We start from the raw sequence: 24,312 nt of genomic DNA on the forward strand, positions 1-24,312 counted from the left end.
TAATTGAAAGGGAGAATGGCAGTTGGCAGAGAAATCAGCTAGAAGATTATTCCAGAAATCCAAGTATGAAGGAACAGGAGCTGGATCTCAGGTAACAGCCAGGAAATAATGAAGAAGGAGCCAGGTTTTAAAAATCGTGTTCAGCAAATGGCCCTCACACATAAGAAGAGATGCTTAGCCTCGTTCGTTGCATGGGAAATGCAAATTAAAACTATCACGACAGACCATCTCTCACCCATCAGAGTGGCAAAAATTCAAAAGCTTACGGTGCACTGCGCAGGCACGGCTGTGGGAAGACAAACATTCTTCTCTATTACTGGTAGAATGGCGGAATGGTGCAAGCACTACCGAGGGAAATGTAGTGATAGATAACACATTTACATATGCATTTATCCTTACCCTATGACGTCTCTTCCGGAATTTCCCGAGGACACACATCCCAGAGAGCACATTCACGATGTTATTCTTTGTGGCCTTATCTGGGGTGGTAAGCTCTCTCAAACATCCTCAAGGCTCATTCGCGGAAGACGGGTTGAATAAAGTAAGGTGCACACACACAGTGGAGGGCTGCGTAGCCCTCAAAAGGGCAAAGGAGATCTTTGCGAACTGGTAGCGATTTCCTGAAATACCGTTAGGTAGAGGGCAAGGGGCAAAAAACCTGAAAAATTAAAAAATAAAACCATACACAGTATACTAACTTCTGGGTTAGAAAGGATGGTGAAATCAAATATACATGTGTGTTTATACACATTGTTTACTTGTTTTGGAATGAGAAATACACAGAGACTCGGCAGAAAACTAATGAAAACTGTGACCTAGACAGAAAGAGGTAAAGGAGATGGGAGTGAAACGCCTCTCGATACGTCTTTTTTACCCAGTTTTCCTTTGAATCGTGTAGGCGGTTTACCCGTTCCTAGGAAAGGACACAGTAATTAGCGTGAACGATTCCCACTGGCCAATTTGGGATGATTTGATAATCCAAACATATAGATGATAAAGAATCACAACTGAATTAATTAAAAATAATCCATGCATCAGTAATGATATTTAAAGAAGAGAGAAAAGCAGAAGGAGGGAAAATAAAGGGGAAGGCCCTCTACAGAAGTTTCAGCTGCTACATATACAAGGGAAGAAATAGAAATTTATCATTTTACATCCCTTAGTGTACTGACTCAAAAGAGAGTCTTCAGTGGATGCCAAAGTCATTCGGTGAAAAGCTGATCACTGAACGGACCCAAAGCACTTCTACAGTTCCTTACAAGGAGGGGGTCTGCTGGCTACCAACTTAACTTTGAGCCTGGGTAGCTCAATCAGTTGATTTCCTGACTTCCACTCTAAGTAGTAACTAAACTACTACATTTGGCATTATACATTCCATACAACATGATGCCGTGTGTGTCCTGCTATGACACATGAACAAGTATACAACGTTACCTACTACCCCTGACAAGGGTCTAGACCAATGATTCCCGACCGGAGGTGACTACGACCCTAGGGACATTTGCCAAAGTTCTGAGACATTTTTGGTTGTCATGACGGGGCTATCGTTATTTGAATCTGGGGAGCAAAGCTTCAGGAGGCCTTAAAACATTCTGTAATATACAGGGCTGCCCCCAACAACAAAGAATTATCTTATCTAAAAAAGGTTAATGCTGAGATTGAGAAACCCTTATTTAGCCTGAAGATCACTATAAGATAAATCTAGAACGTGGGATAGCTGTAAGACAACTGACCCACACGCCTAAAGGAAACAACAACAACAACAACAACAACGAAATTCAGTAGAACAACAACAAAGAACAAAACAAAAAGGGGGTTAATCCAGAGACCAAAGAGATGAAACAACTAAGGAAATGTGCAAATATTTATTACAGACTGGATTTTAAAAGTTTTAAAAAATATATTTTGGGAACAATTAAGAATATGTGAAAATAATCGGATAATATTGAGTTAATATTTCCTCAGATGTGGCAATTTTGTTGTACTAAATAGAACCGGGTGTTTCGTTTAGGAGATGGCTGATGAAGTATTTAAGGGACGAAATGTCATGATGTCTACAACTTATTTTCAAATGGTTCAGGGAGGGGCGCCTGGGTGGCTCAATGATTGGTTTCTTGATTTCGGCTCAGGTCATAATCTCACAGTTCATGAGTTCAAGCCCCACGTCAGCTTCTGTGCTGACAGTGCACAGCCTGCTTGGGATTCTCTCTCTCTCTCTCTCTCTCTCTCTCTCTCAAATAAATAAACATAATAAATAAATAAATAAATAAATAATCAAATGGTTCAGGAAGGAAAAGGGATCTAGCTAAAGCATACAAAGTTGTTCGCCTCACTATTTCAGCCATCCTGTAACTTAAAAAATATATATTTTTTAAGTTGGAGGAAACAAGTGCTTCAAGCTATCAGCTGAGGGGGCCTAGAAGCAGTGACACCTGACTAGCAATAAGCACACAGTGGGTCCAGATCTTGATTTCTAATACCAATCTCCAAGAAAAAAGACACCAAGTCTCCCTGGAGAACTGGCTGTTTCTGGGACTGGCCGGGAAACATACAAGACGGGCCTGCGGCATCTTGCAGCGGCAGAAAGCACGGAAATGCTCCAAACACAAAAACAAAAGCCATCACAGCGCTGGGGGTATATCAAAGGGACGCAGGGAAGAACTGAAAGACTTCCTAAGAGCCAAAGTAGGAACAATTTGAGTAATAATTAAAATAGTATTCGTTTATAATCCAAAGTACAAAACAAAAATTCACGAGTTTCTATCGATCAAAACAAATAAAGGGTTGAATAAATAAGTAATTCCAAGTAACTTATTTAGCACTCCTCCCTCCAGGAAGTGGACCATAACCCCCTACCCCATAAGTGTAGGCTGCACATAGCAACTTCCTTCCAAGAGCACAGTATGGAAGAGAGGAGGGGACAGAACTCGATCGTGGACATACCGGACAAGCATTCCCTCATCCAGGCGATCAGGTCGACAGCAACAGTGTTATATCACACTGGGGGCGCATCCCCTTGATATGGTGTGATGAGAATGGCACTTTACCGCTGTGGTTTCCCACCCGAGAACCCCAGTCTGATCATGAGAAAAACACGACACATCCCAAGAGAGGTATTTTGTCAAATACCTGATCGGTACTCCTCAAATCTGTCAAGGTCATCAAACAAGTCTGAGAAACTGTCATGGTCTAGAGAAGCCTAAGGAGACATGACAGCTATATGCTGTATGGCATCCTGAGACAGAAAAAGAAATGAGGTAAAAACTAAGGGAATCGGAATACATTATGGACTTCAGTTAATAATAGCCATGCCAGTGCGCCTGGGTGGCTCAATCGGTTAAGTATCTGACTCTTGATTTTGGTTAAGGTCATGATCTCGCAGTTCAGGAGTTCCAGGCCTGCATCGGGTTCTGCCCGATGTGTCAGTGCACAGCCCACTTGGGATTCTCTCTCTCTCTCTCTCTCTCTCTCAAAATAAATAAATAAATCCTTAAAATAAAATAATAGTAATAATCACCACATTGCACGAGGCAATTATTTGGGGTATTAGAAATGTCCTATATCTTGATGCTTGATGCATTTGTCAAAATTTCATAGAACTGTACTCCTAAAAAAGGCAAATGGTAGACTGAAAATATTTCAATAAATTTGACTTCAATTAAAAAGTACAATGTTCGGGTAAACCTCTTAACCTCCCTCCTTCCTGTCTCAACATGGCATAAACTATACCAGTAACCTGTTTTAGCATTTACTGAACACTTAACCAATGTTCCAGGTGCTATCCTAAGTTCCTGAAGTGTAATACCTCATTTGAGTCCGAGAAGCAGATGTCATTGTTGTTCACATTTTGCTGATGCAGAAATTAGGCTTAGAACAGTCAAGCAACTCGTATAAAGTCACGGAGCTGCTACTACTAAAACCAGGAATGGATTCTGCAAAGCCCAAGGCCAAAACCCATGTGTTTGACCACTATTTCATCCACATCACCAAATGCTCGTCCCTTCTAGTTCTAGAGAAAAGAGCACCGTGCTTTATGGAATAAAAGAAAACCTTACTTCCTGCCCCTTTCCTCTGTTCTACACACTATAACCGTTGTACTTCATCGGGCTACAGCTTTGAGTCCGGTGACATAACTGAATTCACCAGGCAAACAGCGAAACTGTCTATAATAGCCATGCAAATTCATTTGGGGTCATTGTTCACCCGAAGCTGTCAGCCTTGAGGACCTACCTCAGGAATGCTCTGACACTGGGCCGAGCAGACAAGGGAAACCACAACAGAAGCAGAGTAGATAGATAAGCATGCTCCCAGGGAGCTCTGGGTTCCCCGACTGCCCTTTATCTCTGCAGTTCGAAGCACCTCGACAGGATCTCCTTTGCTCTCTGAGAAAGTGGCTCCATAACCCTCTGTCCTCCACATGAACACGAGGTGAGCTCTCACCACCCTGTCCCATATTCAGTTCGAGTTGCACTGACCCTTGCTACGGTCTCTTTCTGTCAAGGAGAGAGACCTCATTCAGAGAAGAAATGAACCTCCGAGACAAGAAGGTCACATTTGAATTTTCCGATGGAGCAAATATACAGACTTTTTCAAGTCGGATATTATGATCCCAGATCTCTGTTTATTTCACTGGTACCCAGATCTCTCATTGGACCTTTTCCAAAACTTTCAGGGGGGGAATAAAAACCAGTATCAAGTAGTTTGGGTACCTGCCACACCAAAGGCACTGGGGAATAAAATTCTCACTAGCCTGGCATCTTTTTTTTTTTTTTAATGTTTATTTAGTTTTGAGACAGAGAGAGACAGAGCATGAACAGGGGAGGGTCAGAGAGAGAGGGAGACACAGAATCGGAAACAGGCTCCGGGCTCTGAGCCGTCAGCCCAGAGCCCGACGCGGGGCTCGAACCCACGGACCGTGAGATCATGACCTGAGCCGAAGTCAGACGCCCAACCGACGGAGCCACCCAGGTGCCCCTAGCCTGGCATCTTTCAATTGGAAAAAAGTTTCTGACTGTTAGAGCGGAAATCAACATTCATAAAGGAACTTTTTTCCGGGGACCCAGTGCATCACTCACTGGCCAGCCCACCTTAGGGCATGACCGAGGTGATTACCTACGTCACCTCCATGGACAGCTCAGGATGCCTCTTCTTTTTTTTTTTTTTTTTTTTTTTTTTAAAATTTTTTTTTTCAACGTTTATTTATTTTTGGGACAGAGAGAGACAGAGCACGAACTGGGGAGGGGCAGAGAGAGAGGGAGACACAGAATCGGAAACAGGCTCCAGGCTCTGAGCCATCAGCCCAGAGCCCGACGCGGGGCTCGAACTCCCGGACCGCGAGATCGTGACCTGGCTGAAGTCGGACGCTTAACCGACTGCGCCACCCAGGCGCCCCCCAGGATGCCTCTTCTTTAAAAGGCCAAACACAAGGCAGCCGCAGAAGAAGGATTAGAATCTAAATGCACTGTCACCCATGTGTTGAAGAAAAGAGAACCGGGCGAGCTCCATCAGTGAGGTCTTTAAAAAATATATATAAACTGGTTGTTTTTATTTTTAGAGCCTCCTTCTCCCTTCATTTTCTACATGATACCTCATTTCAAAGATGGGGTTTGGAAAAAACAAAACCTTAACAAAAGAACCCAGTGTTGGGAGAATTTGCAGAGATTTTGCAATGTCACGGCCACTTACTCATCCTGGCTTTCGTTATTAATTCACTTGGCAAATATTTATTGCATAGTTTTGTGCTTCCCGCTGCCCCATTATTTGTTTCAGTTGATTCCACAAATAAGAGGGACCTTTATGTATAACTTAATATTTACCAAGCATCACCGTGCACCACACGCTGCTAAACACTTCATGTAGATGATGTGTTCTCACATCTACAATCCAAATATTTTTACAGATAGAGAAACTGAGGATTAAGGAAATGCTGAAACTGGACCAGTTTTATGCACACGGGAAGTAACAGAGGAGTTGGTCAGTCCTACGCAAGCTGTGTGTAACTCTGTTTACTGTTTTCACAGAGGAAGCGTAGTGGCCTTAGAAGCTCTGTGTCATGTGTATGCCCTAGGACAGGCAGGGTTGTGCCCTGATAACAAAGGACCCCCCGCATCTCAAGAACTCAAAGATTTTTCTCTCATTCATGCTACATCCCCATCATGGGTCAGATGAGAATTCTGGTCTTCGTGGTCCTCAACCCAGCGCCCAGGTTGATGGAGCATGCCTTACCATGTCAAGGCAAAAGAAAGCACACTGGGTCTTAAAGCTTTCCCCACGATGCGACACTTGTAACTCCTGCTCACGTTGATGTTGGCCAAAGCAAGTCACGTGGTCATGCCTGAGGTCACAGGATGGGGAAATGCAATCTTGCCACGTGCCTGCAGAAAAACAGAGAGAGAGAGAGAGAGAGAAACTAATATTGTGAACACCCTAATGACATTCTCAGCACTGTCATGACTGGGACTGCTACTGGTATGTGCCCAGGTCTCGCGTCACATGAGTGTACGTGAGAGGGTCCCAAACAAGTGCCCGCTGTGTTTTACTGATTTCTCTCTTCTGCCCCTCTGGCCTATTATCTTCCCGTGGCAAGCGTCTGACCTGCCCCTTCTACCAAAGGAATTCTTCTGAAGAAGTCGCTATTTCTTTTCTAAGTGATAGAGTCTCCCCAAGTAGTCTGCTTTCTCTTCTCTGATCCCTCGGCTACTGACGAGTCGAAAATAGGACTGGTGATAAATGGCATGCGGTCAGTGGGTGGTGAACTGTCAGCTGAAAGGACCCTGACCTTTCTTTACCCCACTCTTTCAAATCCCTGTTGTGAGAATAACAAAATGCTGGTGCCCTTGCTTTGATCTGCTGCCCGAGAAAGGTGTCCATATGAGCCCAGAGTTGGGGATTTGGGCCATTTCCTTTCATTGTTGTAAACTGAGTCCAGGACATGTTTACCGAGCATCGACATCAGGCTAAGATGGGGACATGAAAGAGACTAAACCACGTTCTCTGCTCTCAAAGGGCTCACATGTAAATGGAGAAGGCCAGTGGTTTTCAGCCCTAGATGCGCATTTGAACTGCCTGGGGAGACGTAAAATGCAATGCTGGGACCCACTCCCCGTGTTGCCGTGTTGCCGATTGCATTGGTCTGGGGGAAGTCTCGGGCATCCTTGTCTTTTGAAAACTCCCCACATGATCCTAATATGCAATCAGAGCTGATTAAGATGGGCATACAAACCACCGATTAAGATGGGCATAGAAACACATAATTTGAACATGTTTAGAATACTGTGTTGAGAACGGGAGCTGAAGCAGAGGCAGATATATTGTCGTGATAATAACTTATTGTCAACTTCATGCTAGGTGCTCAGCTAGGTAGGCACTTTGCAGGCATGATATCTTATCCTGCATACGATCCTCTCGGTTTGAAATCCTTCTCCCCATTTTACAGATGGGAGCAGCAGGACCCAGAGAGTTTATGTGACTTGCCCAAAGTCACAGATCCGGCGAGTTTTAGAGCCAAACTCAAACTTAGGACCACGTGGCTCCAAATCCAAAGAATAGCCAAACATTTGCTCTTTTTCAAGAGTAGACCGCACACATACACCATTTTCCTAAAGACTATGAACGACAGTCACGGAGAGGTCAACCCGCCATATTCATTTCATTCTTGGTTCTCCTCCTGTGCTCTTTGGCCGTGCCCCCTGAAGTTTCCTTTTGCTCCTCGTCCTATGCTCAAGTGCACATTCTTACGGTTACGGGGGAAAAGAAACTAGCGGCGAGGTATTCTAAGTTCAATTCTAGAGCAATGAGCTCATCATCTTGGGTCTTGGTGTTATTACGCTGTTTTCCCTCAGAGCCGGGGATCATCAAAATTCTTCCTACTTGTTGTGTAACTGACCTGCACAGTTAAGCTGCAAGCCAAGGCTTTCTGGATCACGTATGCTTGCACAAAGAGAACTGAGCCAAGCACTTCCAAAACAAACCTAGTGCAACAAAAGCAGAGTGTGGCTAAGCACAATATATGGGGCAGAGGTGTCCAGATGAGAGCAACGTGGGGCTTGTAGCATTAAATTTCCAGGGACTGGGGGGGGTGCAGGGGCAGCTGAGCGGGTGGAATGGATCTCACCTGAACAGAGGTATCTAGAAACCAAAAAGAATGTGTCTCTCTTGCATGTTTAAGAAGAACAAACTAGAAACGTGTGGCCAAATTACTGTCTTTGGGTGAAACATTCCTGAGGTTTCTAAAACCCCTCAGTAGCCAAGAGCCCCGTTTACCGTCTATTACGTTCAAAACAAAAGTAAAAGTCAGATCAGCAGTTAATAACTGGAACTTCGCGTGTTTGGGTCTTACCGGATTTGTGAAATTGTAGAAAATGGACTCAGATCTTAGCATCTATTTCCGTCCTTCCCCTAAACACCGTGAAAATCTTTGGACCAAGTCCTACCCACTTTGGTTTCTTAATTCCATCCTGTTTTACGAAGGAAACCATCCATAAGTTGCCTGCCTTCTACTTTCTAAGATGGCTCTAGATATTATAATGAAAACTAAAAGATAATCCTAACTCAAGCTCTTCCAGAGAACGAAACCAAGAGGCTCTATTATTACTACCAACATAAAATTTGACTTGCTTTCTTATCACAAATGCCACTATCAAGAGTCCCGTTGGCCCATCTGAGGCCACGCACCTAACCTGCGTGCCCCTGTGCCACAAACACTGGGCATAGTGCCTATCACCGGGTAGCACCCAGTGAACACGTGGCCTTCGCGCGTGTGGTTAGGTGTCCTCATTTCACCCCAATGCCCCATCCCCCTATGCCACTGGCACACAGCCATTCCACAGCCCTCCACCAGATGGTAGGAAGAACTTCAAGCTCCGCTGGTTGAGGAGAAAAAACTTGACTGGAGCCACAGAACAGACACCAGAATAGAGAGAAGCCGAGTGTGGGGGAGGCAGGAGCATCGGCATATTGATACCCAGCTGCTCAGAAGGCAAGTCTCCAACTAAGAGTGAGGCCAACAGCGAATGTCAGTAAATTGCCTCCGCACCTCCAGAGTCTGAAATTCCAGCCTTCCAAAAGTCAACGGGAGTGTAATTTGGTACAAGTCCAGACTCATCCTTTCCATGAAGTCTCCCTGCAACTCCCACCAGAGGAACCTTGGCCGCAGCCCTACCGACAGCCTTCAGCTCAGCTTCCAGCACCATGGGCCAGCCCAGGGCGTGAGCAGCAGCATGGGGACCAAACAGCACAGCGTGCTGGAGGAGGCAGTGGGCTCAGGGACAGGGTCTGGGCAGGGCCATGCCTCATTTACCAGCCCTTGGCCAAGGACCCGAAGTCAAAGTATGAGAAGGCAGGGGGCATCCAGGCTGACCTCTCCAAACACTAGTCATGTTCCCACTGGTGATGTTACCAGGTCAATCAAGCCTTTTTTCCTCCCAGCTGTGCCCATGGCCATCTGTAGCAGCCAACTTCTTCTTTTTTTTTTTTTTTGCAAACCTCTTCCATAGAACCGTGTTCGGACTCTCTATAAACTATCCAACACTAGGTGATACATGAGAATAATGTTTTGCGTGAACCGGGCAGGCAATGTAGCAACGTCTACCCAGGGTGACCAGGGATAGGGAGGTCCATGAGGGCACTTGGAGAGGAGCATTTCTGCCTGAAGGGACCCCCACCCCATTCAAAGAGATCACCGGTACAAGCAAATCCGAGGGTAAGCATTGCCTCCAGAGGGGTAACATACATAAATCTGGAGGTACAAAGAGTGTGACATTAGAGCAGAAAACTTTCTCAATCTCTCCAACCTCTAATTTGGACCAGGAAGAGCTGACAGCTTGATTTACCATCATGATAGAACGTTATGCCCTAAAATAATTGCTGGAAACCTGGATGTTCCGTTAGAAAACTAAATCAACCTAAACTGTGATCTCCATATTACTATGTCCCCAACGTTTCAGTGATGGCATTGAGCCTTTGGGTGAGATCCGAAGGTGAATCCTGAAAGAAAAAGGAGGTTATTTGGAAGGAATGCTTATTGGAAAGCCTAGTCCAGTCATGCTAGCCACCCGGGCCAATTGTAAAATTGCAGATTTATTATGTTTAGTAGAATGCAGCTGTACATTTGAAATATTATCCAAATGACCTGGCTTCCACTTAGAAATCTTCTATGAATTGAAACAAGTGAATTAGGGAGGCCTCTTGCCTTTAGCACTGATGGGTCTGTGGGAGGTAAGTCAAGAACCATTTATAGTAGTGATAAAATACTATATTTAAGGCTATAAAAATTTGGCATACAAGGTCTCAGATCGGAAGTAAATTCGTTTTATGTGCTTGACAAAGGAGCAACTGAAAAGTTTTACAAATGGGAGGTTTGACCTACTGAGGTTTCAAACATAAAATCTGTCAATTATTCCTTGGGACTAGGTATAGTAATTACCCCGCTGAATGTTAAAATGCAAATCAGAACCATGAAGTCAGTTACAGCTTAACTTTACCATGGTATGCATGGCTGATAAGAGTTACCCAAAGCCATTGTCCAACGGTCCTATTGTGCATCAGTGGGATGGGCCACTTGGGAATTGCGCAAGTAACTGGGGGAAAGCATCAGAACCCTGTTCAATGAACAAATACGTCATCTGACGGGGGCATTATGCTTTTGCTCTGCCAAGAAACCAGCGACCCTTCGCTTGAGAACTCTGTAACTCCAGCTAGAACTGGTACATAATGCTTGACGACGGACAGATGTGGGCTTCAGTCCAAAGGGCCTTACTAATTTAATCTTCTCCACATCTCTGACGTCATCACTGGACCTTACTCTCCAGCTACACAGGAGGACCCTGGTCTGGATTGCTTCTAGCCCGTTCCTGCTCCTAGACCCTGCACTCGCCTTCACCTGAAGTGCTCTTCTCAAGCTGTTAACTTAACGTGGGGGCTTCCAACATCACATCTCTGTTCAAATCTCACCTCTAAGAAGCTTCTCCTCGGTGCTCAATCCAGAGAAAGCATCTCTGTCTCTCTCCCGCTCTGTGTCCCTCCTTCACTTCTCCCTCCTCCCCTGACCTCCCACCCCCTACACACACACACACACACACACACACACACACACACACGTATCAATCACCTTAGTTTAATTCTGGCAGATCACATACAATGATCTGACATTTTGATTTTTTATTTCCTTTTGAAACTTGCTACATTTCTTCCTTCGCTGAAACGCAACTTCTGTGCAGGCAGACACTTTGTCATATTTATTCTTGCATCACAGCGCCTATAATTCTGCCCACCCCGTGTAGATGCTCAGGACATGAAAGGAGAGAGAGGAGAGAGGAGAGGCCCGTCGTTGCTAGTTTTAGGCTCCCTCCCCCAAAGTGAATACAGGTGGCATCAAAAAGCCAAGTACAACCTTCACTGGATGGCCAGCTGGGACGTGGATCTCAGTCCTACAACCATAAGGAACTGAATTCCGCCAATAACTCAAGTGACCAAAAGAAACCACTCTTCTGCTAGAGCCCCCGGAAAGGAACCCAGCCTTGGGGCGACTCTGATTTTAGCCCAGCGAGACCCACAGTGGACTTCTGACCCACAGAACTGTAGAATAGTAAATCTGTAATGTTTTAGGCTACTAAATTTGGTAATTTGTTACAACAGCCATAGAAAACTGCTACACTATTTAAAAGACGGAATGAAGGGGCGCCTGGGTGGCTCCGTCGGTTGAGCGTCCGACTTTGGCTCAGGTCATGATCTCACGGTTCGTGGGTCCGAGCCCCATGTCGGGCTCTGTGCTGACAGCTCGGAGCCTGGAGTCTGCTTCGGATTCTGGGTCTCCCTCTCTCTCTGCCCCTCCCCTGCTAACGCTCTGGCTCTCTCACTCTCAAAAATGAATACACATTAAAAAATAATAATAATAATAATAAAATGCATATGCCAGAATACAAAATACAAATGCCAGAATTTCTTATGAACAACATTAATGGCATAATTATTAATACTGTTTTATAATCTCAAAAATCTCTTTATGCCTTGATGCTGAGCTCTAAATTCTGAAACTCTTCTTCCTGTCTCTTCTAGAAAAGCTTCCTTTTAGTTGTCTTAGGGAACTGTTCACCAGCTTCATGGGCTCAGTATTGTGCCGGACTTAAGTGAGAAGAAATTTGCCGAGAGACAAAACCCACAGTGCAAATCAGACTCACTAAAGAGGGACAGCTGGATAGGAGATACTTTGGGACAGGATACCTTGAAAAGGACACCACATGACCTATGCAGGAGTTTGGCCCGGAACGCTTAACCTGAATGTAAACAAAAAGAAATATCAAGCAAATGCCAAAGGAGAAACACGCTATAAAAAAAGGACATGTTGCCTTTTTAAAATGTCAGTGTCACAAAAGACAAAAAACAGCCAAGGAGTTGTTCCAGATTAGAGACGACTAACCAGACAAGGGGTCTACATGCAATACGTGATCCTAGAATTGAGTCAATTGGGGAAAAAAATGGAATATTGAGAGCAGATTACATAAAGGTATTTATTAACATTAAATTTCCAGAAGTCGATGTCTGCCCTGGGATTATACAAAAGGATGTACTTATTCTTAGGAAATAGGCACTGAGATATTTAGGGGTAAAAAGCCACGGAGTATGTATCTTACTTTGAATGATTCCAAAAAAAAAAAAATTCAAAATTTAAAACATAAACAGAATGAGAGCAAGTGAGCAAATTCTACACAAATGGGGTGAAAAGTGAATAGTGAATGTGAGTAAAGGGTACGAGGATTTATTCTTGCAACTTTTCCGTAAGTTTGAAGTTATCAATCTTTCTTCTATAAGTTTGAAACTATCAATACTTGTCAGTATTGAAGTTATCACCCAATAAAATGCTAAGACGAAAACCAGCCAAGTTTGCAATCCAGTAAAGAGAAGGAATTGTGAGCACAGAGTACCCACTCAAAGCCACGTGTTTCCTTCTGAGTTGTCATCCCGTCTGAACCTATCTTATCATGACCGCCCATTTTTTTCAGACATTAGAATGCATAGCTTCTAAAATTCGCTGAAGACCGAACATCTCCTCAAACTTCCCTTTAGGTGTTATCAACCATAAGTCCTGGTCAAAGAAAGTACAATTTTCAAATAATACACCACTTTCGGACATAATAGTTCTTAGACTGGAATGCTAGCAGAGTGCAAAGAAATAATTCATGTTGCAGGCTAAATAAACATATTTCCTCAAAAGGGAGGCAAAGCTGTCAGCAAAAATGTTAGACGAATGAAGTAAATAGTCTATTGTACAAAGTAATTGCATGTACTTACATGCAGACATAATTGACAATAATGGGTCCAAAGGAGGGATCGTGGTGGCTTGCTAAATCACAGGTGTCTCCGAATGTTCCTAACTGTGTGACTCTTTAATTCTCATTGCAAAAGAAGCCCTTTCACCTTTTATGCGGTGCTAAAGAACGCTGATGTCTGCAGCGGTGTTTTTCTAGAAACTGAATCTCATTCCCTTCCACTCGCGTAACCAAAGTATATGAGCTTTTGAGCTTTCTGTGGTCAAGTCAGTCCCCCCACCATCCGTGCCAAAATTTTTAGAAAATACTAGAGATTTCCAAAATGTGCCAACGCTTTGGAAAATTGCCTCATCGCCAGCAACGAACACCCGCACGCTCGGACACCCACGTGTCCATCGATCATTCGATAATGTCTCGGTCAGTAGCGCCTCAAGAGCCGGAGATGAAAATGACGATGGCTCTCCTAGCAGGTTGGTGGCTTCTCCCAAAGCGAAGACAGAAATGCTGAGCAGTCTCATCCGTGTAATTTGTGACCATTAGAAAAATTGGTAGACCCTCTTTCACTGAGTCCCTTTGGACTCACCACAGGGCCCATCTGGAGCACAAAAGCGCTAAACCTACAGAAAAGAAACAGCACAGATGAACAGCTTTTCCACGCGCTTTCCCCATTCAGAGGGGCTAATAAGGAAAAACGCTGAATTACTATGATTACCCGTGCCTTGAAAATAGCTTATCACCTGCCAATATGAATGGAGGCCCCTGGAGGGCTGTAAAATGGCAGGAAGAATGGCCTTGGAGACAGAATCTTTGCAGCATCTGAGAGCGGAATCTCAGCTGACTGTAAAAGGCCCAGCCTCTATGAAACGGAGCTCTTACTCTGCGCGAACCCGGCGAACTAGTCCTGGGGTGTTCCTCCGCCATGGGGAAGAAAAACAGAAGAGCTTCCCGGAACAATCAGGCCCATAGAACGTGAAATAGGGAGAAGACGTAGCCAGTCATTACCCAAAGGATCAAACTAGACAGACAGCCATTCGAAGGTATTTCATGATGGGACAGAGCTCTCCCCCTATCTGGCAGATGATCGTCAACCTGCTTTCTACTTTGTGTGATTGTGCTGGACTTCATCGTACTGCGAAATCTCGCCTGTGTTCAGACCTAAGTGCCACCGGGATGCTGTTCGAGCGGTCACAGGAGGTTCATTAGGAGGGAGAGCGTGGCTTTGCAGGGACTGGCTGTTTGGCTGTTCCGTGCAGTCTTTTCTCTTGTCACCACAAATGTGGCGTGAAGGCCATTGAAAGCACTAGGGTAGAGCATTTCGAGCCCTGCAAGCCTCCTCCCGCCCCACCCTGTCTCCCCAAGACGTAATGTTTCAGTGGTAGCCTGTCTCACTGGCAGGTGCTAAGCTTGTATTTATATCATGGCAACGGCTTCATTTCTCCCCGAATCGTTTAGATTAAATATCACCACAGCCCGAGTTCTCTTTCATGGCCAACTTTTTACCGTATTTACTGCACCATCAAAACAACCAGGGTTTGTTCGTTAATTGTTGTTCTGAGAATGGCTACTGGGACAAAGGGCTCGCACAAATTGGAAGAGTATTTTCGTTCAGTAATGTATTCCCCGTCCTCACAAAACCTACATACACGTTTACGAGTATGTACGTACACACACACACACACACACACACACACACACACACACGCTTGGGTGCCCACCTTTATACCATAGGCACGGCACTGTCCTAACATGGGAATGGAGGGGCGGATAGACCCCCTTTGTGCTGGGGACCAGGGCATGTGCCGTTTATTAATTTGGGGAGGGGGGCAAGGAACATAAAAATTCGTCTAATGTTTCACTACCTTCTAGATAAATCAGTGTTGTGCTCACGGCACTGCTTCTAATATTCTTTCCTCTTGTTCTTAACTTCGAGCCCTCAGGTCAATCTACTACATTTGAAGCATCTTAAAAAGCTACCACTCTGGGGGAATGTGTTCTGAGAGCCTCTCCCTTCTTCGTGTGCCCCATCCCACACATACACACATATGCACACTCTGCACCTGGTAGTGTGTTGCTCTATACCTGAAAAAATTATGCCCTTCTTATTCTAAATGACAGAGTATTTTTCAAAAAGCTCGAGTGACAAAAGTTGGTGTGACGTTTACCTGCGCGGGTTTGTACAGTTCTTGGTCATCGTTAAAAATGCCCTTCCTGGGGCGCCTGGGTGGCTCAGTCGGTTGAGCGGCCAACTTCGGCTCAGGTCATGATCTCGAGGTCCGTGAGTTCGAGCCCCGCGTCGGGCTCTGTGCGGACAGCTCAGAGCCTGGAGCCTGTTTCGGATTCTGTGTCTCCCTCTCTCTGACCCTCCCCCGTTCATGCTCTGTCTCTCTCTGTCTCAAAAATAAATAAGCGTTAAAAAAAAAAAAAAAAAGCCCTTCCTGAGTATTTAGCATGTACTCCATTCTGTAGGAGAAAGAGAAACATGGTTTTCGGCTTCAAAGAACTTAACGCACCAGGCTGGTGGTCAGCAAATTAGATTTAGTTTTCACTGATCACTGTTTGGTTTTGGCCAGGTACTGGAAAATCTAGATCTCAACATCTATACAAATGGGGGAGGAGGCAGAAATTGAACAAGGTCAAGGGTCCTCAATTCAAACACCTACCGGTGCCAGACAGGTACCAGAATCAGGTGGTTCAGCTGGGGACTCGGGCCCATAGGAGAACACCACCTCGGAGTCTTTTGCAGCTCAGACCCTCAACTGTTTCAGGCAGAACGTCGAGTATCCAGACTTTCACGAGAAGTCGTTTGACCTCTTTAAACAGAGTATGGGTCAACATCGCGCTCGCCAACAAAACATTCCTGGCAAACCAGCTAGGAGCTCTGGACCACAGGCACTCCCGGGTCCTTCTTCCTTTTTTTTTTTTTCTTTTTTTTTTTTTTCATCGTTTTATTTTTATTTTTGGGACAGAGAGAGACAGAGCATGAACGGGGGAGGGGCAGAGAGAGAGGGAGACACAGAATCGGAAACAGGCTCCAGGCTCTGAGCCATCAGCCCAGAGCCGGACGCGGGGCTCGAACTCACGGACCGCGAGATCGTGGCCTGGTTGAAGTCGGACGCTTAACCGGCTGCGCCACCCAGGCGCCCCGGGTCCTTCTTCCTTATGTTGCATGATGTTTGGAGTCACCAATACTCCCATGCGAGCCCAGTATTCAGAAGGGCGTATGGACCCCAGGAGACAGGGTCACCGAATCCCTCAGGCCATCAAATGATTAGCAATTGTGTGCACCACTCATCACTGTGTCAGGAGGTCCAAGGGTTACTCATGAAAACCCAAATGGGACTGCTGACTTTTGAGAAGGAGGAGGAGCTTAGAAAGAACACGAAAGGAAGCAAAACTCCATTTTTTAACTGTGAAAAGCCCGTCTGATCTATGGTATGTGTAATGAGGAGGAAGTGGAAAGGTTCCGTATAATCCACCACCTGACTCCAGAGACTGAGCAGAACCCCCCATTAGCTGTTAGAAATAACAGCACAGAAGTACAGAGGAAGGAGCCATCAAAGCACACCTAGTAGTCCACAGAAGATCTCAAGTAACACAGAAGAGAAAATGTGTAGCAGTGAATAAAGCACCAAACGCGGCAAAATGCTCAGATCGAGGGAACGGTTTTTGAAGACAACTATTTCCAAAACCTAGGAAGTTTGAAAAAGATAGAAGAACAGGCAAACAATCCCCAAAATCTAGGAGGAAGCGTAGATTCTCCGGTTGGTGCCTCCTGATTAATGAGTAAAAAGTGATCCAGTTGCTAGAGCAACTTGAAGACACACGAAAGAAAACATCGCTTCTTTAAAATATGGCCCGATGATGAATCGGCAGAGTCTTTAAAAATATCTTTTTTTAAATGTAAGAGGCTCTTTGCCCGCCCCCGGAAAAGCATATCACAGAGGGTGGCTCTTTGTTTCCCCAGATATAACAGGACTTTTTACGCAAGCCTCAGTTTGCTTACACAAAACCAGCAATTTGGGCAAAAAGTAATGACCAGAAAATATGTCTGTGGGAGAATAAATTGTTTTTCAGCAGTTTTGTTTCTGTTCAGGCAGCAAGGGAGACAAATGTATGTCGTCTTCGTTTTCTTGTTTTTAACGACGTGTTTAGTAGGGAGTTTCCTTGGATGCTGAGAATCTGAAATGCACCTAAGCAGAGTCAGGAAATGAAAGGTCAGGCTTTCTGCAACCTTTGCTTGTTGTCTAAATGGAGAAGTAATAAAAAATATGACTTCGATGGGACTGCACTCCCCATCCCTTGGCCTTCTTCAGCTTGGCTCCTGCTGTCCCGGACACTTCTTTCAGAATCCAAAGGATTGTTCTGTTTTGCTTCAGGCAGTTCAACTTTGGCAGAATACCCTGAATCGATTGGAGATTCCAAGCAAGGTCTTGAAATGCAAGCTGTAATGATAAAATATCCTGGGGACCCCTTCCGTGGACAACGGAAGGCCCTTAATTGAATGATTTGGGTAAATCGTTGGTGCAAAGCCCAGCTACGTGTCCCGAGGCCCACGGCCTGTTCAGTCTTTAGCCGATGATGTGATGTGGGCTTTTGCCAACCAGTAGAGGGATAAATTGTCTTGAGTAGCATGGTAAGGCTGCATAAAGGGGTCTTTTAGAGTGGGTGTGTAAATATCTTTAAGCAAGGATATGTCACCTTAAATAGAGGCAGCGTGGAGGAGATAGAGAAATCATTTGGAGTCCACAGGAACAGAAGTTTCCAAATTTGCATTTGTTCTGTATGACCGTGGACAAGTGACTGATGTTCCTTGGGGCTCAGCTTACTCATCCTTAACCTGAGGAAGCTGGACCACGTTCAATGCAGCAAACATAAGCTACATGTTGTCGTCTCCCACCTGCGTCCTCCACGCCCCCGCCTCCTGAGTTATATGGCTCCAGATAGAGTACCACTCGGCTGCTTAAGCCAAAATTCTAGGAAACCCTCCATTTCTCTCTCTCTCTCTCTGGGCTTTGTTAAAAATAACTCTTTCCAAGATTCAGAACCAACTGAGCAACAAGACTGGGGAAGGGGGGGGGGGGGAGGGCGGGCAAACACAGAAAAAGATCAAAGTATCAACTTGAGTACTTATAAGGCTAAAATGGAGAATGTGAATTCAATCTATAAACAGTAAGCTTCCTAACACTCCCTGCCCTGCATTAAACTTGCCATCTCTCCCACACAGAGTTCCTTCTCTCTAATTCTTGGAATCGTAGAAGACAAAGCATCCCTCCCGCCATTAAAAGGAAGCAGGTGAATAAGAAAGGATTAGTAGCTATCTTCTCAGTATTTTAAGGATCAAAGCAGAAACACAGGGGCAAATGATGTTTGTAAATACTTACTGTATCACTGCATTAGTTTCCTAACACCGCTGTAACAAAGAACCACAAAAAATGGCTTAAAAGAACAGAAATACTGGGGCGCCTGGGTGGCTCAGTCAGTTGAGCATCTGACTTTGGCTCAGGTCATGATTTCACGGTTCGTGGGTTCGAGTCCCACGCTAGGCTCTGTGCTGACAGCTCAGAGCCTGGAGCCTGCCTCGGATTCTATGTCTCCCTCTCTCCCTGCCTCTCTCCCCTGCTCACACCCTGTCTCTCTCTCTCAAAAAGTGAATAAAAACATTAAAAGCTTGTTTAAAAAGAACTATAGAAATTTACACTTAAAAAAAACCCAGAAATATATATATTTCTCAGTGTTTTGGAGGCCAGAAGTCCAAAATCAAGGAATCAGCAGGGTTGATTCCTTCTGGAGGCTCTGGGGGGAGGATCCTTCCTTGCCTCTCCCTAGCTTCATTGCCAACAATCCCTGCTGGCCCTTGGCTTGCAGATGCAACTCATCAATCCGTGCCTCGATGGTCTCATCACCATCTTCCTTCTGTGTCTGCGTGTCTGTCTTCACGTGACCTTCTTATATGGACATCAGTCACTGGCCTTAGGCTCCACCCTAATCCAGTGGGACCTCATCTTGACTTCATTATAAGGACCCTATTTCCAAGTAAGGTCGCATTTGTGGGTACCAGAGGTTCGGACTTGGACACATTGTTCTGAGGGACGTAGCTCAACCCCCAACAGCCACCAGGTCATTTCCACCGGCCACATATCTTTTCATTCTGTCCACTTGGACCCAACTCCACTACTACGCTTTAGTTTGGGGCCACTAACATAGCTCACCTGGATAATGCAAACGTCTTCTACCGAGGTCCCCAGTTCTAGTCCTTTGTTTCTTCTCTTTCACTCTTGAAATCCACTCCCTATGCCACAATAACCACGTCCTTTCTCAAATTTAAACCTGATCATTACACAACCACATACAAATCTAAAGTGGTTTCCCATGGCTCTGGACAAAGTCTGTCCTCCCAAGCACGACAGAGGAGCTTCTTCACGACCCAGCCTCTTATCTCTTCCATCTTCCCTCCCATTTCTTCTTGCTTTCTCAAACCCCAACGTCCACTCATCACTTGCAAACTCTTTGCAATCCCTTTTGTCCTTTTCCCATTCTTTTATTTAAAATGTTGTGTGTTTTTGGGGCGCCTGGGTGGCGCAGTTGGTTAAGCATCCGACTTCAGCCAGGTCACGATCTCGCGGTCCGGGAGTTCGATCCCTGCGTCAGGCTCTGGGCTGATGGCTCAGAGCCTGGAGCCTGTTTCCGATTCTGTGTCTCCCTCTCTCTCTGCCCCTCCCCCGTTCATGCTCTGTCTCTCTGTCCCAAAAATAAATAAACGTTAAAAAAAAATAATAATAAAATAAAAAATAATAAATAAATAAATAAATAAATAAATAAATAAATAAAATGTTGTGTGTTTTTAAGGTGAGAGCAACCATGCTATATAAGGGGAATCTCATGAGCCCTTTACTAGAGGAATCATCTCCATAGATTTAGCTCTCTCTGCCTTAAGGCCTTTCCACATGGAAATAATCCTGCCTTCTCTCCTTCAAACTCACTTTCCAGGCTCACTAAGCCTTCACTTCCTCAAGGAGCCATTCTGTGGCCACACTCCCCTTCCCTCAAACACACACCCTGCTTTAGGTATCACCCTTTGCTCTTCTTAATGAATTGTTCATCATCCCGTGAGTAACACTATGCAGCATTCGTGGCAACATCTTTTTCCTTGCTGCATTCCTCCCTACGCCCTGAGCTCCGTGTTGTACCAGGAATTAGTTATCATCTTAGCCCTAGCAAATAGTAGGACTCAAAATATATTTGTGAAAGAAATCAATTCATGCTGGGCATGACACGAGGCACTAGGGTTGCTGAGTAAGACATGGTTCCTGACTATGGCGGAGCAGTCACATTTCACCATACCCCAACTTGACCGTAACTGCAGCATCAGTTTACTTGACAAAGTTACTTTACAAAAAGTTTACTTTACAAAGTTTACTGGAGGCTCAAACACACACACACACACACACACACACACACACACACCAACAAACCAAAAACCCCACTCATCACTTCAGCAGAACTATAGGACTCAAAAGAAACAAGCAAAAATGCTTCATACTCTCACGACATCTGAGTGGGGCCAAAGCCTCACTTCCCTTCTGGTCCTTCGATTTTATGATTCCCGGTCTTTTGCCAGAATTTCCAAGAACTTTCTGCCACTGTTTTTAGTGTCCTCTTGAAACGACTGATGCTCTTTCATCCACCAAACTTCCAAGTCTTCTTCTCGAAGCATTTTCTGTCTTCTGACACAGTCTGTCTCTTTATCCCTTCTCCGCGGACTAAGAGCCGTTTGTATTCTTGGTTATTCTGCAATTTCACGAGGATGACGCTTCTTGCAGACTAAAAAAATAATAACGTCCGTGTTTATGCTTATGGGTGTTTAGTATATGCTTACTAATATATATGCTTAGTTCTTGGGACTAATGATGGGTATCTTTTAATAAGTCTGGAAAATTCTCAGACACTTTATTTCTTTTACTGCTACCTCTTCCCCATGCTATTCTTCCTTTTTGGAACTTTGACGCGTATTAAATCTTCTCATTCTATCCTCCTTGGCTCTTAACTGCCCTTCTCGTGTCTTCGACCTTTGTGTCCCTCTGAATTTTCTGTCTGTTCTTTGTACCTGTCTTTGAGATTGCTCATTCTCCTTCTGCTATGCCTAATCGATTGTTTAATATGTCCACTTAGTTTCAGTCTTGAATGTTTATGTCTTCCATTTACAGAAGTTATATTTGCTTCTTTTCCAAACTGGTTACTCTTCGACTTTTCAAGATGTTCTTTTATTTCTTTAAAACCACTAAACATTGGCAATTTTTATATTCTGTGTCAGGTAATTTCGAGATCAGTGGCCTCTGCGGGTCTGATTCTGATATCTGTCATTTCTGCCAACTTTCTCTCAGAGAGCCTGACTTCCTTCTTTGTAATTTTGTTGAACATTTATTTATTATTGAGAGGGAAAGAGAGAGACAGAGCACGAGCGGGGGAGGGGCAGACAGAGGGGGAGACACAGAATCTGAATCTGAGCTGTCAGCACAGAGCCTGACGTGGGGCTCGAACCCACGAATTGTGAGATCATGACCTGAGCCGAAGTCGGACGCTTAACAGACTGCCTTGTTTTCTTTGTTTTTTTTTTTTTTAATTTTTTTTCAACATTTATTTATTTTTGGGACAGAAAGAGACAGAGCATGAACGGGGGAGGAGCAGAGAGAGAGGGAGACACAGAATCAGAAACAGGCTCCAGGCTCCGAGCCGTCAGCACAGAGCCCGATGCGGGGCTCGAACTCACGGACCGCGAGATCGTGACCTGGCTGAAGTCGGACGCTTAACCGACTGCGCCACCCAGGCGCCCCCAGACTTCCTTGTTTTTAAACTGTGACCGATTTCCTTGAAAATGTACCTGTGAGCATACTTTGAGATCTGGGCTAAGGCTGCATTTCTCTAGAGAGGATTTGCATTTGTTTCTACCAATTGTCCTGGGATACTATCTACCTAGGACTGCTTTAAGGTGAATTTTCCTTTTGAGACGTTCCAGAACACACAGAAAACATGAACTCAGATAACCCGTGTAAGATCCAGCTTATAGTTATAGATTCTCAGAAGAGGGTTTGATGTTGTTTCTTAATCTACCCAGTGCCACGGCTGAGACTGGGATGATGTCTTTTGCTGTCCCCTTCTCCTGGCAATTTTATTTTTCATTCATCCTTACACTGAAACTATAGTCCCTGGCGTCCCGTTTCAGTCTTGCATTTTATCTGGCAACTCTAACTGTAAGAAAAATGCCCCAAAATGTTCTATTCAAAAAGAGAGATAAAGGCTAAGTAAGTGGGAAGAGAGGAAGAGAATCAGAACTCAGTTTCTTTCAGGCCCTAGGCTAATATTTCTGTGGTCTGCTAGATTAGAGGCTTATCTCTTCTATATTTTGCCACATTGTGGTTTCTTCCCTAATTAGCTTTGCTAATTACTGTCTCCTCACCAAACTCCTTGAGGGTAGGGATTGCCTTTCTTGTCTGCATATACTTATAATAACCCAAGTGGCGTATGAACTATCACGCAGAGTCAGTTAAGTATTTGCTTATTACTCCTACGCCCACCCCCCACCCCCCGAATGTTCCTCCTTTCCATCCACCCAAGTACTCAAGCCAGCGCGAGGGAACCATGCTACATCCTCACCTCCCACATCATGTCATCTGAGCTTCTCGATTTTATCTGCTTAGTTTCCCTCAAATCTGATCTCTCTTCATTACTACAGCTGCAGACTGGCCAGTAAGGTAACATTCGATCTGATCCAGCCGATGACCCTGGCCTCATCTCCTGACCCTCTTCCCTCCTCTTCATCCACTGTAGCCCCACTGGCCTTCTCAATGTTTCTTGAACAGAGGAAGCTTTCTTAGGCTCTGAGTTCAGACCTCATCTCCTGGTCACGATCCTGATCTCCTCCCAAAGGTCAATTCCTGAAAGACTCTCTCCCCAACTAGCCTACCTAAATTAAGACCTCTTGTCTCCATTCTAATCTCATCACTCCCTGACCCTTTATCTGAATTTATGTACTTATTTTATATGTTTTTCTTCTTCATTCAATGCGTATTTCTGGAGCTTCTGCTATGTGCCAGGCAATATCCGTGGCACTGAGGTACAGGAAAAGCAAACCAAACCACCTGTCCTCATGGAGCTTGCATTTTAGTGGCTGTTTCGTGCACTTACTGAAGATTCACGTTTTATTTTACACTATAATAATTATCTAATTTTTCTTGCATTGTCTACTTTCCCCCTAAAACGTAAGCCCCGGGATGAATGAATGGGTGAATGAACACGCAGCCGTAGTGAGCAATCCTCACAGGCACGCGGCTGTGTATATTCATCTGTCATTTCCACCCCTAATTGGTTGAGAGAAGAATGGAAATCCAGAAACAGCTTGCCTAGTTTCATAGTCCATTGTTGGAACCAGAGGACTTGGTAAAGACGAGAGTCCAACAGAGAACGGAGCCCTCCTTTAGCCAACATTTGTAGACAATGATTTAGATTATTTATTCCGCTCTCTACTCCCGCGCCCCTCCAGGGAGTTGTGCCCCCTTGTCAGCTGCGCCATTTACATTATTGCCAATTCAAATATTTATTCATTATCCTTGGACGCCGGAGAGGGCAAAATGGTTGAAAATCATCAACAGTCCCCCTAACCAAGTACTTTGTATCCCGGCGCCATTGAACCGTCCAGGAAAAGAATCTGCTTTGGCAAAGCTGGTCAGAGGGTCCGTTCTGTATGCGAGCGCTAATTGCTTGAAGTAATACTTCTTAGTGCCACTGGGGACTTAAATTTACTTGTACTTTGTGGGCATATAAATCTCTTATCCGCTTCGTTATTTCTGAGTAAAATGAAGAATGCCAGTGACTCTCCTAACGGATGTGGACAGCATCATCCAGTTAGCATATATTTACTCCGAGAGAATATGCATTATTGACAACACGCTTAATTATCTCCCCAAACAATTTAAGTAAGGCCTGCTCGCAATACTTGGGATACTGCCTCTCCCCTCAAAGGGAGCCGTGGTACCTCTCAGTAGGGGATGGG

At 44.8% G+C, this 24,312-nt stretch overlaps 1 protein-coding gene and 1 non-coding gene across 2 annotated transcripts in view; both read left to right on the forward strand.

Annotated features, from left to right (window-relative positions):
* Positions 1-24,312, forward strand: part of PCSK5 (proprotein convertase subtilisin/kexin type 5) — a 457,705-nt gene that overhangs the window by 377,621 nt on the left and 55,772 nt on the right.
* Positions 18,727-18,811, forward strand: TRNAQ-UUG. The gene has a single exon. It is a non-coding gene; the product is annotated as a tRNA-Gln (tRNA).

This window comes from Prionailurus bengalensis, chromosome D4 (assembly GCF_016509475.1).
Source record: "Prionailurus bengalensis isolate Pbe53 chromosome D4, Fcat_Pben_1.1_paternal_pri, whole genome shotgun sequence".
In the NCBI taxonomy this organism is placed as follows: domain Eukaryota; kingdom Metazoa; phylum Chordata; class Mammalia; order Carnivora; family Felidae; genus Prionailurus; species Prionailurus bengalensis.